General features: G+C 39.9%; 1 protein-coding gene across 11 annotated transcripts in view; it reads left to right on the top strand.

The window, feature by feature from the left end:
- adgrl3.1 (adhesion G protein-coupled receptor L3.1) overlaps positions 1 to 17668 on the top strand; it is a 172218-nt gene that overhangs the window by 22205 nt on the left and 132345 nt on the right. The window lies entirely within an intron of this gene.

Here is a 17668-nt window from a genome sequence, read left to right as displayed (position 1 = left end):
AAGTCTGGAAAGGTACTACTTCTGATTTTGTGCACACAAGTTGGTACCTTAGTACCACCTTTCGGGGTGGCTTGTGCCCACATAGTGTTTTTTTTTTTTTTTTGCAGAATAGCGGTGACAGGGCGCTAAGGAGTGCTTCATCCCAGCACTTCATAAAAAAACTGTTGGCGCCTTTTTTAATGACGTGGTGGGCATAGGATTTGTGTCTATGACAACAATATCTTGACACTAACATTAGCCAGGTAGCTAGCATAATGCTACAATAACAGAGGGTTGACACACTTCAAGCATACAAAGCTATAACGGTGATAAAAGCACAACACTCACCAGTAACATCCAGTGTCTGCCGACCAATCTGCTCCCAAAAAATGAGTGTTTCTGTCTTAGTTGTGACAGTAGGCTGTAGCCTAGGTAAAGAAGCAGCAGACATTTTTAAATTAAAGCACTCAGAGCGGCCGCACAAAAAAGGCAGAGCGCTCTGAAAAAAGACGCTGGGTGCGGCTCCTCATAGAGAACAACTGAAAGAAGAGGCCAACACTGAGAAAAAAGCAGCATGTGAACACAGGTGCTTAGGTATTATTGCAATAGCATTATATAATGCACTTAGTATAAATACAAAATGTAACATAATGTATTGTATATGTCATTTTAATACAAAACTTGGGAGCCACTAATGTGCCAAAATGTGATTTGTTTTGTTTTGTATGGGTGTGTTCGAACACATTCATTATGTTGTGCACACAAGTTAGTATCTTGTGCGCATGAGTTATTATGTTGTTTGCACAACATTAAAAAAATATCACCTTTTGGGACTTGAAGGGCCCCGTACAAATCTTATTCAGGCACATCAAATGTATCTATTAAACATGCTGTTTTGCTGTTGTACATTTAGGTATAACTGCAATAGCATTATTTAAAGCATTTTGTAATATAGACACAAAATGTAATGAAAACATTTGTCACTTGAAGCCTTTAAAGTCCAGATGATGATATATTTTATCTTGTGCAAACAAATTATTTATCCAGTGCACACAAGATAATTATCTTGTTTGACAAGTTCGAAAAAAACCCCTCTCTGGGCTGTAGGGGCTGTGTATAAAACTTATTTGAAGTGCATCAAATATATCTATTGTACATGCCATTGCAATGTAAAATAGATATATGTATGCAATGCCCTTTTAGGTATTATTGCAGTAGCATTATATAAAGCAACAACAACACGTGCTGTGTATGAATTATGGCATATTACATGTACATCAGCATCAGATACAGAAAACCATAAACATTCAAAAATCTATTACAGAATGGAAATACACAGTAACATTTGTGGTCCGCCCACCGCTCCTTTGAATGACTGTATTTTCAATGCATCTGGCTGCTCTGGTTTGTTGATTGGAATACATCAGCACACCAGGGATATGAAACTGCAATAAGATCCAGACCTCTACCGTGCGTGATTTGAATATGAAATGATTAGATTATTGATTTTGGTTATTTGGGTCTCCCGCCCCGAGATGATATTGTGGCAGCGCAATCACCATCGCTGACATTTAGCACTGTGTTTACCTTTGCTGTCTCCATTGATTGCTTCAAAATCACCACCCATACATCCTGCCGGAGCTCATTGTATCGTCAGTTTTTATGCTATTTTGGAAAACTGATGGATACGGCTTATCAAAAATGCAACAGTTGTGGTCTGTGCGGCGGCAGAGAATAACCTAGTCGCCTCGCAATCACGGAACAGTGGTTCTTAGAGGCTTGCATTTTAAACACCACTGAATATCATCATAGAGATAGCGCAGGGGGGGGGGGGGGGGGGGGGTGACCCTGAAATAGGTCATGAATGTATGTTTGATGACACATGAGTGATATTTATAGCTTTCTTCATGAGGCTGACAAAGGTTTGAACCTAAATCCGATGATATGCCGAACCTTTTCCTCACCCTGCACGCTGAAAACTAGTAAAGCTCAGCCCCAGCCCAGCAGGGAACAGCAATAAGTCTTCATTTTTTATATTTTAATGTTCCAGGTACATTCCTCTCGCTGAATCACCACAGCTGTACCTCTTCAATCCCAGTAAGCTTTGAAGAAAATCTCCTCTTCACTTAAGATTTTTTCGATTTTGTTTCCAAAGAGAGACAGCGAAAATGTAATATCTAACAAAAATGTTTGCTGACAAATACTCCCATATCACTGTGGACATCTGTCATGAGACATTTTACACACATCATTGCTCAGGCGCCAAAGTGACTCAAAGAGATTGTAGTGTTAATGTTACTCCAAATCTGCGAGGGAAATGTTTTTTTTTTTTTTTTATTGCATTCACCAGTACATTTCCTTATGCAGGAGTCAAGGTGACAGTGTGCAAATGAATGTGTTCTCCTCTTAGGTAGATCTCTCTGTGTTTTAAATGCAATTTTCTCAGCAGTAAGACAATCCAGCGTTAAGTGCCTCCTTTTATATTTATATACCAGTGTTGGTGCTTATGCATTATTAAATTATGAACAGGGCCCAGTAAGCGCCTCAGAAAGGCCTTTTTGAATAAATATTTCACGACTCTGATACACACAGTTCATATCTGCTCTGTAATGCAAGAGGCAAAGGTTTGGTCCTAATGTCTTATGCAGAAATTACTTCTTTTTTTTTTTTATAAATATGAATCTACATTCAGACTTTCTGAACTTGCTGATTCAGAACAAATCTTGGGAAATTTGTGTGTATCTGGGAGAGTATTGGCTTCTATCTAGTGTTTGGGAAAGGAACAAAAAGATACACCGCCTCAGTAGGAAACTCATTATCTAGGTCCTGACAATCTTACGTAGTCTTTAATGTGAGGTTAGTTTGAAATGGAGAACAATGAGCGTAGAGGACCTGAAGACGGCAAACATTTTTAATCTTCTTTTCAGAGCAGCGGAGGGAGCTGGATTGACGGGGCGGATGATAGAAGGGACAGAGGAGGCAGCATGAGAGAAAAGACGCAAAAAGGCAGCCAGAGGGAAGAATAGTTAAAAGCACTTAAGTAAACAAGAGTGGATGGAGGATAACAATAGGGGATGACAATGAATGGAGGAAGAGGCTGGATCTGAAAAAAATAATGATAAATTAAAGAAAAGGCTGGGAAAAAAAACAAGAGTGGGATACATGTGAACGTTGTGTATTCTCCTGCTAACCAAGCCCGGCCCTTTCATAAGGGTTTAAATCTAGGCCACGAGTGTCGTATCCTGCCGGTTTGTCTGCCTCCTCTTTGATGCAGCATCATTCGCTGCTGAGGTGGCTGTTCTCTGTACTGTACAGGACAACACTCTCTCTCTCTTGCAAACACAATCACGCACACACACAAACTTCGCTGCTGGCTTTAAGGCATGGCTTTGACGGATCCATTGTGACAGTACTGGGTTCAGAGCGCAGTGACAGAGAGGAGGAGAGGGAGATGGCGACGGGGGAGAGAAAAGGGTGGCATGAAGGAGAAGACAGATGAATCAAAGGGAGGAAAACAACAGCAGTGGCAGTGGAATCAACATCACTGCATCTCTAGCTGACATAATTGATTGTATCAGAGGCAGTTTTGTAAACCATTAACTCCCCCCTTATGGGTTAGTCTGCTGCACTGCCACGCACAACTGAAAGGCTGCACATGCGTGTGTGGGCATAAGTATGACTGTGCTTGTGTGGGTATTTTCATGTGTTTTGTACATTCATTTATTTGTTTTCGATTTGTTTTTCTTGCTTTGCCATTAGCTGCAAATCGTTGCACTAATCAACCTGCTCTAACATGACAAATGATGATTGGTAATTACAATCAGTTATTTGCTACAACTGAATTGTCTTAACATAATAATAATAATAACAATAATAATAACAATGAAATATTATAGTGCCTCTTAAAGGCAGGCAACAGTAACTAGAGAAAGAGTTAAGTTGAGATCTAAGGTCTGAAGTGTGAAGGCTAAAAAAGTAGAAAAATCAGATGCTGCACTCTGTGTTTGGACAATCTAAAGCGCGCTGACGTGGGGATGGTTAGTGTTTAGCGGGAGTAGTTTATCTTGTGTTTTTTCTTCATTACAACTGAAGATAAGGGTACAACCTCATTTATGTGGTATAACAAAATAATAACCATGCTGGAAGTAAGTATTTTACTTTAGCATGTCATCCTTAGGATTACTGTCTTATTGTCTTCCAGAAATCAATCAATCAATCAATCAAAACCAAGATCATGGAGCATCGAAATGTATATTTAAATAATAGGAATTGTGTCTGAAAACGTCTGCAGATTAGCTTTAGCAGAGGCTAGCTGTGAAGGCGCTCTGGGGAATTTGAGGGAAAAAGGGTCTAAAGTGTGAAAACTAAAAAATGTATGAGATAAAATCAGTGTTAGGACCAGTGTTGGGCAAGTTACTCTCAAAATGTAATGTATTAGATATTACTAGTTCAAATTGTCTAGATTGCTTTAAAGAAGTTGGACACAGGGACGGCCAGGCAGAGGATCAATGTCTGATAATTATGAGATATGGATAAATATTTGTGGGCATACGATATGAAACACAACAAACAAATGTCGAGGTTAGCACAACAAACAGAATGGCATGCGATCAAGTCACTATAAGGAGTGAAAATTAATACTGCAGAGCTGAAGGACTCACCTATTGGTTCCCAGCGTGCCGGTCAGCTACAGCAGCACTGGAGAAAGAGTTTTGCATAAGAACGGGACTGTGTGCCGGAGTTGCTCTGCAGTTGTAGGGGATGTGAATGGAAACACATCCAACATATACTAACATCACCCAGGCCAGATGTGTTGATCACTGGGACAAGGAAAAACAAACCAGAGGCCAACTCCTTATTCTGCTACTTTCAAGCAACCTTAGGGTGCAAAAGCAGAACGGGACAAATTGTAGGTATATATATATGGAAACACACTGGACATGATAACGCATGCGATCACCGGCACCATTTTATAATGTAGCGTAAAATGAATGACAACACACAACAACCTTCAGGAGATGTTTTGATCAGGAGGGGCACTAGCTGAAGTGAAGTGACTGGATAAATGAAAAATAAAAACAATAAACAGTTTATTTGATGGTAACGCATTACGAGACACTGAAAATGTAATCATATTACCCAAAAATCATTACTTCATTACTGCTAAAAAGTAATAAACTATTATAACCCCCAACACTTGTTAGGACAAACAAAGGAATGCTGATGTTCGCTAGTTAGCATTTGGCAGAACTAGTTTGTTTGGAGTTATTTTTCTCCATTATTATATAAAATTAGGCTACTTACTCTTTTATTTATTGATTTGATTTATTATAGACATGAATGTATTAAAAGAACTGGATACAGGATTGGAGGTGTGGCCCTAGGAAAGCTGCTCAGTGGTGCAACTGGTGCAAGTTCAACTGCCTTGTATAAAATCACCTGGATGACTGGTAATGCTTCCACATTGTGCGCCCAATACAGAAGGCGCACAAGGGAGCAAGCTGGCTCCTTCCACTTTTGGGCTCTGTTAACTTTAATGGGAACAAAATGATTCAATTGTCCGGCTCTGCTCATCTTTACAGTTGTTATCAGACCAAACAGATTCAATCGTGATATTGATTATTGTCATTTCACAGGGGTTTTGATGCTTCCAAAAAATTATTTACTGATTTACAGATGTCTCTTTTGCCATATAAGTTAATGGGAGAAGTATTTTTGGGCCGAAGGGCACCACGTGATGATGGGGCCTGGGTATAACACACCAATTACTAACATTAAGGAGCTTCAAAATTTAATTTATTTACAATGATGGAATTATATGCCAGAAAAAGCCTGTAAATTAACTCTAGTTAAGGCTATGGCTGTTTTCTTTTATCGTTCATGACATGATCATTGGTATATGGTGAAACAGAGGTCAAAAAGTCGCAATCTATTCTCAGCTCAAACTTGAGCACATGTCCACTGTAGCTAGTTATCACATTTTGGCTTCATAGGGAAGTATAGTTTCGAGTCACATTTGACCCTTCATCTTTTTATACCACTATCTGATGTCCGCATTTTCTGTTTTATGCTTTTTCGCCCCAGTATTTGAGGGTACAGGAGGGAAAAGATAGATGCCTTAGGTTATTAACTTGCTTTAAAATTCTCCTCGACTCACTGTGATCGCTTTTGGCACTCCCTCTCTCTCCTGCTGCCTTCCTCTATCCTTTCTGTCTCCATCCCTCTGTAACTCCTCCTTTATCCCATCTTTCCATCTCTATCATCCTCAGTCTTTTTTCTTCCTGACCTCATCCATGTATCTCCTCCTTTATCTTCTTCCCCCCTCTCATATCCTTCATCTCCCCCACCCCTCCCCTCTCCTCACTCCATTCTCCTTTGCACATCTCCGCCTTATCCCGTCTTGTCTCATGAGGGAGGGAGGGCGCGTAGAGTTGATTAGACTGGAGCATTAGAAAGTTCAGAGCAGAACAGAGCGTGGTGTGTAGCCGCTAGGCGGTGAGGAATCAAAACAGCAGTGCCTTACAGACGAGGTCGTCGGCGGTGGATTTTCAGGGTGGTTTCGGTGCATCGGATTTCTGGGAGCGTCCTCAGAGCAGCCAGAGGCAGCCATGCGGAAACAGCAGTGGTCCGGTCAAAGCCGGAGCCTCCCCAGACGCAATTTTCTGACGGGCATAGAATGTCTAACATGGAGGGAGAGGATGAGGTGCTCAGCCAAGAGCTTTGAACTATTTTAGTGTGGAAAATGATTTTAAAGGGATAGCTCTCTTTGAAATAAAAATGTTTCTCATGCTTAATACAAAGGAGTACAGATACAGCCTTGCTCTGCTCTGTCACAGTCCATTATCTGCGATCACGACATGTTAAAACAGAATAAATGCTTTGATTAAATTATTTTATAAAGCAAAAAAAAAAAACAAGGCGCAATTTCAAACCAACGATTAGGGGGATTACAAAATTAACCATTATATGACACAGGGCTTGACAGTGATAAACTGCTGCAATTCATTTTTCACTGGGGATATTGAATTGAGACCACAATGACCAAAACATGTCACAATGATGTGGGGGTGACCTATACCTTTAAGGCTACACTCTGCAGTTCTTTGCTGTGAAGCCGCACAAAGGATTTACAACCAGCGCTGTATGAAATAAATTGCCAGCCAGGCCACTTGTCTTCAGGGCACAGTGACAATTGTGCACATTCCTACAGTGAACCAGCCCCTCACCCACCTACTCACACACACACACACACGTGTGCATTTGCCCGTGTGAATATCCTGTATGTTAGAAAATCGCCGGTGGGAGCAGCCATATTGCATCTGGCTGCACCAGCCAAACATATAGATTCAAAATAAGAGACATAAGCTGATGTGACTTGTTTGTCTCGTTGAGTTAAGATTCGGTCAGCACAAACATGTGACATTGACTCATTATTAATTGTGATTTTAATGTGGTCCGAGGGGGCTCGTACGCAAACTCCCCCTCTCCCCCACTCCCCAAAACAGCCCAGCACATGCAACAGTACAGATACATGTTGTGGTCGACATGTCAAGACATCCATATTGTCGGGAGTTGACAGTATGTTTTCCCTGCAGCCTCTGGTCGCACTGAGGGGCCACTCGTTGCTAATCACAATTAAGAGGGTGGGCTTTCAAAATCACTTGTTATAGTATGTGTATGCATGTTGTATGTGTGGGTCTTTGGTGGTATTGTACATGGTATTAGGGCAGGGCAATATATATTGATATCAGGATATGAAACTAGATATCATCTTAGAATGTGGATATCATAATATTGTAAGTGCTGTCTTTTCTGGGTTTTAAAGGCTGTACTACAGTAAAGTGAGATGTAATTTTCTGAACTTATCAGCAGTGGCACCATGCCATAGTCATGGGCCCCCAATACAATTGCCCCCGCCCTCCAAATACTATTTTAAAGAGGCTGTGAAATGCTCATAAGGCATCCATTGGTACCAACCATGTTTGCAAAGTTCGTTGGGAAGAGGGATAAAAAATGTTGCACAGTTAGGCTAAGTTTTTGCAAGAGAACAACTGGCATGGCCTTTTACAAAGGGGTCTCGAATATCTGAATGAAAACAGGTTCTATGGGTACCCATGAGTCTTCCCTAAACTTGGTAAGGCTTGTTCCCAATGAATGGGGTGCTCCAGGAATGAGTTCTAAAACTCGCAAATGAGTAAGCATTTTAGCACTCCCAGTTATCTCATCTCTAAGTCAGTGGGTTTTTGCTTAGATGCCTGAAATAAGGAAAGTTTTGAGTTTTGTTCTATGATATAAAATATGTCAGTGAATACCTCACTTGTTGATTTTGAAGCTTTTATGTGATGTCGTTTGTTTATAGCCAAACGTTAGCTTTCCCTTCTGGAGAGTGAATTTACGCTTCAAAACTCAAGAATAGTGTGACGATTATCTAGCTGAGCAAAAGTGTAAGAATCATAAGCTTTTGTCTGTTGCAGAGCTTATTTTCTGCAATAATCCAAAATTCAATGGGAAAATCCTATTGATTTTCTGACGAGGAATCCGGGGCGATGCTAATTTCAGTGTCAGCCTACAAAAAAAACATCATCCTAGCAGCAGTCATGTACTCTTATAAGCTAAAGCTGTATACATGTTTGTTTTTTGTTCTTTTTTCTTTAGGAAAATGACAACCAGCCATTTTGAAAAACAATGAATCGCCTAACATGGAAAACAGATACAAACACATTGAAACTGGATTGTTGTGGAACTCAAAATGTTAATTGTGCTGGAATTAATCTATGCACACCACATTATTAGCAACATTAACTGCAAACTAAGATACCAAAATATGTTAGCAGGCGACTCCTTCATTCTCCATATTGGTATAGTTTTCTACAAGCGTATATAATACAACAGTGTAAGTGAATTCCTTATATTCAGTTATGGGTTTCGGTTTTGGTGTACTACCCCAAAATTTTCAGTAGCACCATCTGACCACCTCTTTAAAAATAGTGTAGGGTTGCCACTGCTTATAAGACTGTTCTCGCTATTCTATGAAGTGCTTTTACCCACGTAGTCATTATATCCATACTTCTGATGTTTATTTATCAAAAATCTCATTGTATAAATATTTTGTGGAGGCACCAACCGTCAACCCTACAATCTCATCAAAATATCGATTTCAGGGTATTTGGTCAAAAAAAATCTTGATATTTGATTTTCTCCATATTGCCCAGCCTTGCATGGTATGAGTGTGTGCGTATGTGTTTGTTTGTGTACTTGTGTCTTCTGTCTCTCATTATAGGCCACAGGCCAGACTCCCACCAGGTTCTATCCTGATTAGTCATCTCTTCAGCTCCTCACTGCCAAATTAGCTACCTGAAAGTGTGTGGTTATGCATGTGTGTGTGCATGGTCACTCTAATCAAAATTCTCCCAGCCCGTCTACCTGAGCTGATGATAATTTGCCACACTACCCATTCCCACTCACACTCTGTCACCCACACAGCCTCATTCCAGCCCTCTCCATCACACACACACACACACAGACGCACAGGCGCACACACACACACACAAACACAGAAATGGTCCATGGTGGTTAAACCTACCCTAGCAAGCCAACTGAAGGTAATTTACCGTAGCTTGGCGGACACATGCCATTTTACTGAACACGTTGCATGGCCCCCTGAGCTTTGTTCCGCTCAGAGTTCTTTCCAACAGAGCAAAGAATGAACAACTGAGGAGACTAAATAGAGGGAAGAAAAGAACAGGTGAAGAAAAACTAAATGAAGAAAAATGGCAAGGGAAAAAAAGAATGCATAAGCTGCTGAGCTTCCCCACTTAAATCCGACTGCAAGACAAATTGGTGTGACTAAATATGTATGTTTATAAGAGAACATTTGAAGATGTATGCATCAGCGTATTTTGATTTCTTTCTTTTTTGTAAAAACACATCAAATGTCTTCTCTGACTGCACTTCAATAACAAATATTTTACCAAATAATTTCTTTGAATAAACCCCTCGCTAAACTGTTGGAGCCATATGACGTACAACTGTATGGTTGGAGCGAGCATGGAGTCCACGCTGTCACCACCTGCACTCCCTGGAGAATTATTATCAAATTTTTGGGAAAACTAAAAAGCTATTTCAGAGAGAAGCAGACAGAGGGGTCTACAATATGTGTTTGAAGGATAAATCCAATATGTCAAACTCACTCAGCAGTGAAAACAGGTCAAAAAGATAAAGATAGGAAGCAAAAGCCGAACTATAGGCTACAGAGGACTGTGTAAAAGTGAACCACCACATCACTGGTGATCGAGGAAGAAGACAATGAAACCTCTGTGATTTTTAACCAGCTGAGTGTCATCACATTGTGTGTGTGCTTCCATGACGCCAGTGCCCAGAACTCCACCAAGGCACATGGACAAGGAACTAAACATCGTACATCTGCACACACTGCGATGACACAAAGCTGGTTGAATATCGGCAAAGTGTTCCTGTTTCCCTCTACTTCCTCCTGTAACACAGGGTAGGCCTTTATTCACTGTTATAATCATTAAAAAGAAAATGTAGGGTGTGTTCACATTCAGTAGGCTATACCTTCAGTAGCTTGGTAGCTACCCCTATATTTTTCAGGGTTCGATTTCGGTTTAGAATTAGGGAGAAGTGTTTATCTCCCTCCAACCCCTCAAGATGACAGGTATCATTAAAACATGTGCCCCAGGCAAGGCGTTTAACTCGAATTCCACAAGTCCTGAATTTGAAGACAGGATTAACGAAGGGTCAGTTGTGGGGTTAAACTAATGATGCACATTTTGAATTTAAAAACTGTCAGCACTGAAGAACCCCACCTTGTTTGCTTTCAGTCAAATTAGCAGTGTCAGATCTTCCTGTAGGCGACATGGCAGCTATATGTAGCTTTTTTAAATTAAAAAAAATCGAACATACAGGAAATGGTTGGGGTCATGTGGAGAGCATTACAGTTAGAGAAAATGAAAAGGCAATGGTGCAATACAAAAACAAGTGGAGGACAAAATTTGCTAATTTGAACATACTGTATTCTCTTAATATTTGATATTTATTGTCATAGTGTGTTAGTTAAGTTGTTTATTTGTGTTGATTAGATCTTTTTGGGGGCTAAGGGTAGGGTGGGGGCTGGCGGTACTTGCGCCAGATGTGCTAGGTCCGGCACTGCTAATTAGGGACAACATGCATAGTTACAGATGGAGTACAAAACACTAAAATTTGTATAGCATCTACATTTTTTTCTGACTTCTATACACACACACACACACACACACACGCCCATGATATTCTTTTAGGCATACACACAGGGTAGACTCCACACGCAGCATGGGTACCTTTGAGAGTCTCTGCCTGGAGGCTGAGGGAGTAGGGCATCTGGTCTCCTAGTGATAAGCATGTGTGTGTGTGCAAACGTGTGGGTGTGTGAGGGTGCGTGCACGTGTATGTGCGCGTGATAGACGCTGACAAGGTAGCCCAGTCCGGTCAGCACTCATTAGTGAAAGAGAGAATCCCCGAATGAGGAGTGCTGTGACAGGAAGGACTCTCTCGTTAGGGGACTATACACACACACACACACACACACACACACACGCACATACACACACACAAGTAAGGTCAGGCTGCCTCGGTGCACAGAATCAGCCCAACATCAATTAGTTCATGGATGCATGCAATATAGTCTGTGAGTGTTGTGGCCCCGGTAACAGCCCTGTTAATGCCGACCCTGTAGCAAAGAAGATTCAGGGCAGGAAAATGTAAAACACTGAAGTCGCTTTTGGGGAGCAGATTGTCCTCGTGGTGCTAAATAATAGGTTTTTGTTGAGAAATAATTAACTCGCTGTTTGATAAGATCACACTAATCTAATCTAAATTTAAAAACTCTTTTTTGTCACAGATGTTTTGAATTTTATATAACGATAAACTTTGGTTTCTGAAAGGAACAAAAATGTTTGTCTTTCTGGAGTAATTAATAGGAGTCTGCCGAGCAGATAGAACTGGGACTGAGATGGATAGAAACAGCAGGTATAGGACTTTGATCCAGGGACGGCTATTTGTTTTGGTCTGATCCTGCTTATTACTGTCGCTGATGTTTTGCTCAGTTTTATGCAGATGCTGCTTATCTGCCGGGGAGGGTCTCCGAAGGGATGTAACTGGCTCAGGATAGGAAATATTGAGTTCATTTAAAATATATGGCTCGATTATTTCATCATTTCAACAGTGAGTGGGTTCAGACGGGGTATGATATCATGTTTGCCAAACCTTATGTGCACAATCATCTGATGAATATGGGGTGTAAACACATCGCATATGTCCTGATAATTAGCACCGTTGCTGCCTGTTGATGTATAATATATTAACCAATCAACACATTGAGATAATGGAAGGAAACAGGTTAGAGACACAGGGCAATGCTTTAGGCGATCAGCATTGTCTCTGCAATGTGGACGTCATTATCTGAACATATGGGAGCACGCAGGCTGCTGAATTATGAACATAACTTGAGTGATTTGAGTTTAGATTAGTCCTGGTCCTGGTCTGCTCCAGGCTGTCACGCAACTATTGTCTGATAAAGGCACTGCGAGCATGTTGGAAACGAGAGGGTTAATTAACTGATGGGTGAGATGGTGGTGCAGCATACAGGGTGATGGAATAGCTTTTGAATTATGGAACAGTGGAATGCTGTGGCTGGTGGCGTCCAGCCATATGTCAGTGTATGCCTCCTGTGTCTAGCTGGGGACAGCTGGTCAGATTGCTCATGTTCAACCGAGTTAGGGACCAATCAATCAAAAACGGGGCAGCTTGTTGAGTTGTTTAAGTGGGGGAAGGAATAAAGTCTATTGTGATTCTACCAGTTTGGTGCCATTACAAATTTGTCAGAAACTGTTAGCAGATATGAAATCACCCTCCATGGAATCAGTTACAGCAGCTGATATGGAGAAAATGGAATATGTTTGTGAGTGCAGCATGCAAGGTTATTTTGAAGAGGGTTTGATAGAAAGCCCGAGGTGATCCAAACTGGCAGTTTTGAATCGTGGGATTAAGACCTTACTCTTACTCTTTTTTTTTTTTACTTTTCTTCCTTCTGTTGGTTGTGTTTTGGTTTGCGGAACAAAACTATGCTGCCTTTCTGACCAGCACTTTATTGAAAAATAGATTTTGATATCAAGGGACCAGCCTGGTTAAATAGAGGTCACGTACAAATATGAGAAACTTCAGATTTTGAAGATGCACAGCATTTCCATGGCGTTTCTCACAATCCACAGGTCAGCGTTGTTAGATTGTTAAACTCATGAGAAGAAATGGTAGATAAAATGTGTTTCCTCCTCTCAGCGGAGTTCAGTCCTTTACAGACAAATGGGGTTGTAGAGACGTGTGTCAGTAAATCAGAGGTTGTATTTCGAGCATGAACCAAAAGAATTAGCTTCCATTTGATACTAGCGCTGCAGTAATTAATGGATTAGGTTTCACTAATAAATGACTTGCCAAATAATTTGATGATGAGTTTGAGTATGTTTTTAATTAAAATAAAAGTCCAAATTCTTTGATTCCATCCTCTCAAATGTGAATATTTTCTGGTCCTTTTACTCTTTTATCCTCTTAAGACCGGGGAGAAAAAAAACAGTCGGAATATTTAGATTTTCTTTTACAAGATTAAAGTATTTGGGATGTCAGATATCACAACGATTTTTAAAACATGTTTTTTAATCAACGTTTAAAACGTGTCCCTTATTGTGAACATTAGGTCAATCTTATCCGCAGGACATTCCAGTAAAGTACATTTAAATAATATGATTAAATTCACTAATGTTGAAGGTATTGTGCATGCTTTTAAGTGATTATACATAGTGCGTATGTGTGTGTGCGTGTGCACAAGAAAAATAATCTGTTTACCCTTCTTTGAATCTGTGTTGACTAACCAAAACTTCAAAACCCTAGTTTATATGTCACTTCTAATCCAAAATGGGTGCTGCATGGCTGTCTCTATTTTTTCCCCCAGGCTCCTCGTCAGATGATATGTCCTCTTTTGAGCATTAACATCCTGCTCTAGCGCCTGGCTCTGGGGTTTTTCCTGTTTCCTGAAGTTTGGGGAATGAAAATGAAAAGAAGCATGTCCCACTGCCCCTTACATAGGACATGGGTTAAAATGTGTATTTTGAAAGGCTTAAATTTAACATAGACTTCTAAAATCTTAATATAATATTGCTAAGACTCTAATAATAAAAAAAACAACATCCTTATGAAAAACAGAAACAATATATCTTTGAAAATTTGATCACTGTCCCTAAATGCCATGCTGTGTGTTTTTGCAATTCCATCCTTTTTGAAAAGACAGAGGATAGTTTGTTGGTCACAGCCTCATGTGTGTTATATCACTAGAGGGTCCAGGATGTTTCACAGTACATCAGGACTTAAATAGACTGCATGCATGGTGTTTAAAATAAAGGCCTTACTGTCAGGTCCACCACAGAGGAAAATGTGAATCGCTGGGTCACAGGAGGCTATGACTGAAGATCTTTGGGCAGTGGCGCCATCAAAAAATGTTTAATGGGGTGGCTGAACAAGGAACATGATTATGTTGATGCAGTATGGGCTTGTTAAAAATTAGGTCAGTAGAGAGTTAAGGAGTCACATATGAATATACTTTGGTTTCTTATTTTACTGTTAATGTTACTAATTATCTGAAGTACATAGACTAATACCTGTACAGTTAACATTACAATAATGTCTTAATGTGTTATGTGTCTGTATTAACGTGAGGCGATTCATTGTTCTTCAGATAGCCTAGTTGTCCTTGTGTCTTTGGGTTGTGGACAAAACAAGACATTTTTTACTATTTCCTGACATTTTAAGACCAAACAACTAATCAATAAATCAAGAAAATATTCAACAGATTAATCAACAATAAAAACTAATCATTAGTTGCCACCCTGCTTAATACAAATATATTTTACACTATTAAGAACTAAAAGTCTGGAAAATGAAAATGAACTGAGCGGATAAAATTGTATTTGACTATTTTATGCCGGAAGGATTGTCTCCTACAAGCGCTCCGACTTTACTCCAATTAATTTTGAGCCTTTTTTATCACAATAATTTTAAGTAGATTTTCAATTTCATTGATTTATTTTGACATCCTAAAAAGAACAGATTCAATAAACCCCCAGATGACTACACAGCTCTTATCATACTGTTTGTCTCTGATATGAGTCTGTTCCCTGATATTCACATTCTACAGCGTACATATGCCTCTGGGTATATCTGTCTATCTGTCCTGTCTGCAGCATGAGGCTTTTTGTCATTGGAGATGTTCAGAGGATGCATTAAACATATCTTGTATGTCTCCGGTGGTTACGGGAAGGTCTGTGTCATTTTGACAGTTTCTATAAATAATGAAAAAAAAAATCTGATATTCTTATAGCAGTAGTTGTAGATTTCCAAAAATATCCAAGGGAGAGACTGTACCAAAGCAGCTATTTGCCTTCACAACATGGCATGATGGAGATAGCTGGCTATTGTCTTAGTCTCTGCTGGGCCAAAATGATATGGTCACACTGATCAATAGTCTCTGTTACACATGATGTATTTCCCGTGGCTCTGGCTGTCAGCTTTACTCCATCTGTCCCCGGCTGTTGCAAATATCTGCAGTCTCTCTCGCTCTCTTTCAGTCTGACACACACACACACACACACACACACACACACACACACACACACACACATGCACACAAACACTACATGCCTGTTTATTTGGAGCTGGGTTTACGTTCCCTTGAGAACAGTGAACATTTAGGCACAAAACACGACTGCTGTTACCTTTGAACTACTCACATGAAAAACACTGTTTATTCGACATCAACTAGGACGATTGCATAATGACTAAATGTGCAATGACCCCTCTGTAGACGTCAAACATATGATACAAACACACAACTTGGAGTCACACAGAAAAATGGGTAAACATTCTTGTTTGTCATAGTTAAAAAGTGAATTTGGGAGAGCAAAAAGAAATTGATTGAGTTCACTGTCGGTTGATCGATTGGATGAGTGAGCGAGTGATTAAACAATGCTGGTCAGCTTAATCAGTCTACAAAAAAGGAGGAGACCAGTGTGTCACTGCTATAACTAATCTCACAGACCATCCGCTTATTAATTGTTTATCGCTGATAGACCATGAAATGAACAATTAGATTGGAACATCAATACATTTCACACTTTGATGCTGATGCGGAATTCCAAGTGAAGTGAAACCTAATACAGACAGTGTCATCATTATGCAAACATTTTTCTATTTTTTTCCCCTACAAGGTCAACATTTAGCATTTAGCTTTAATTTCCTTCACAGATTTGTTGCTCACAGATTATTCAGCATATGGTCTGTTGTCTTGTGAAATATGCATTTATACATTTATACAAATTTTTCTGTTCTTGTCAGTGTTTCATATTCAGTATCATCTCAGTTGTACTGGAGCTGTAAATGCTACAAAAATCAGAACAGCTCTTGATTCCTTTAGAAACAGTTACAGCATAATGTGAGATAACAACATATGCTGATACAACTGTTTGTATGATATCTATGGAACTTGCGCCCCATGAGTTATGTACTTGACATAAAGTTATATAGGTTTGGTTTCGGCAAGTAAAGTTACCTAAGTTAGGGTTAGGAAAAGAAACATGGTTAGGTGTCTTTAGGTTTAGGAAAGGAACCATGGTGACGACGTAGTCTACCTTAAAATGACTCAAAGTTCATGTATGTCACATGGTTCTAAACACCAGTTTACCAACCCAACCTGCCTGCTGGTTGAAAAAGTGGGTGTACCACGACATAGATGGGTAGGTTAGCAGGAAGGACGTGGGTATACTCTCCTATGTATTCCAATGGCTTTTTGGCTGATCAGTGGTTATACTGTAAACAGCCAGAAAAAGAGGTGGGTATATCCCGTGTACCTGTGTACCCTCCACTACACCACTGCAGGGACTACTTCCTTCTTTACTACCTCTGGAACATTGGTCACATGATTGCAGCCTTTCCAATCACATGGGTTATATACAAATTACTGGCTCATGATTTCCTGGGATGTATACCAATAGCGGTGCATTACTTTTCACAGGTCTATGTACGAATAGAGCATGAGAACAGCCTGGAGATTATCTGATACTTTAAAACATGATTTAAGAACAAATCATGATGGATGAACTACTTGGCTGTATCACAAACAAATGCCTGTGGAAACAGAAATAGGTCCTCAGCTATTGTGAGTTACGTAAAGCACATTGTTTGCCATCTAGCAGTGTGCACACATGCATAATTAAGGGATCAGCTTGACGATTATTGACCTCATCTCATACTTATCATTGATTGACATGTCTATAGATAGTACACTTATAAATAGTCTCGATAGGAAGGCTCTGTCCACCATTCTAATTTTACATTTCCTGATACTCTACATATTCCATAATGTTGGTTCATATTTTGTTGGGCTGGTGTTGTTATTATAACAACAACCGTTTACGCTTCTTAATCATTCCATGCTCTCTGTATTTCTCTCAGCACCGTTTAAGATAATTATTGATTACTGTCTAGTCTACTGTGACATGGCTGCAGGAAGCTGCATTGACCTTAGTAAAGTGCTGTTTGTTAAAGCATCAATCTGCCATGAGTAAATAGAGTAACAGGATGTCTGGGAGAT

Source organism: Epinephelus lanceolatus, chromosome 3 (assembly GCF_041903045.1).
Source record: "Epinephelus lanceolatus isolate andai-2023 chromosome 3, ASM4190304v1, whole genome shotgun sequence".
Taxonomy (NCBI): Eukaryota; Metazoa; Chordata; class Actinopteri; order Perciformes; family Serranidae; genus Epinephelus; species Epinephelus lanceolatus.
This window is presented reverse-complemented; position numbering and strand designations above follow the sequence as displayed.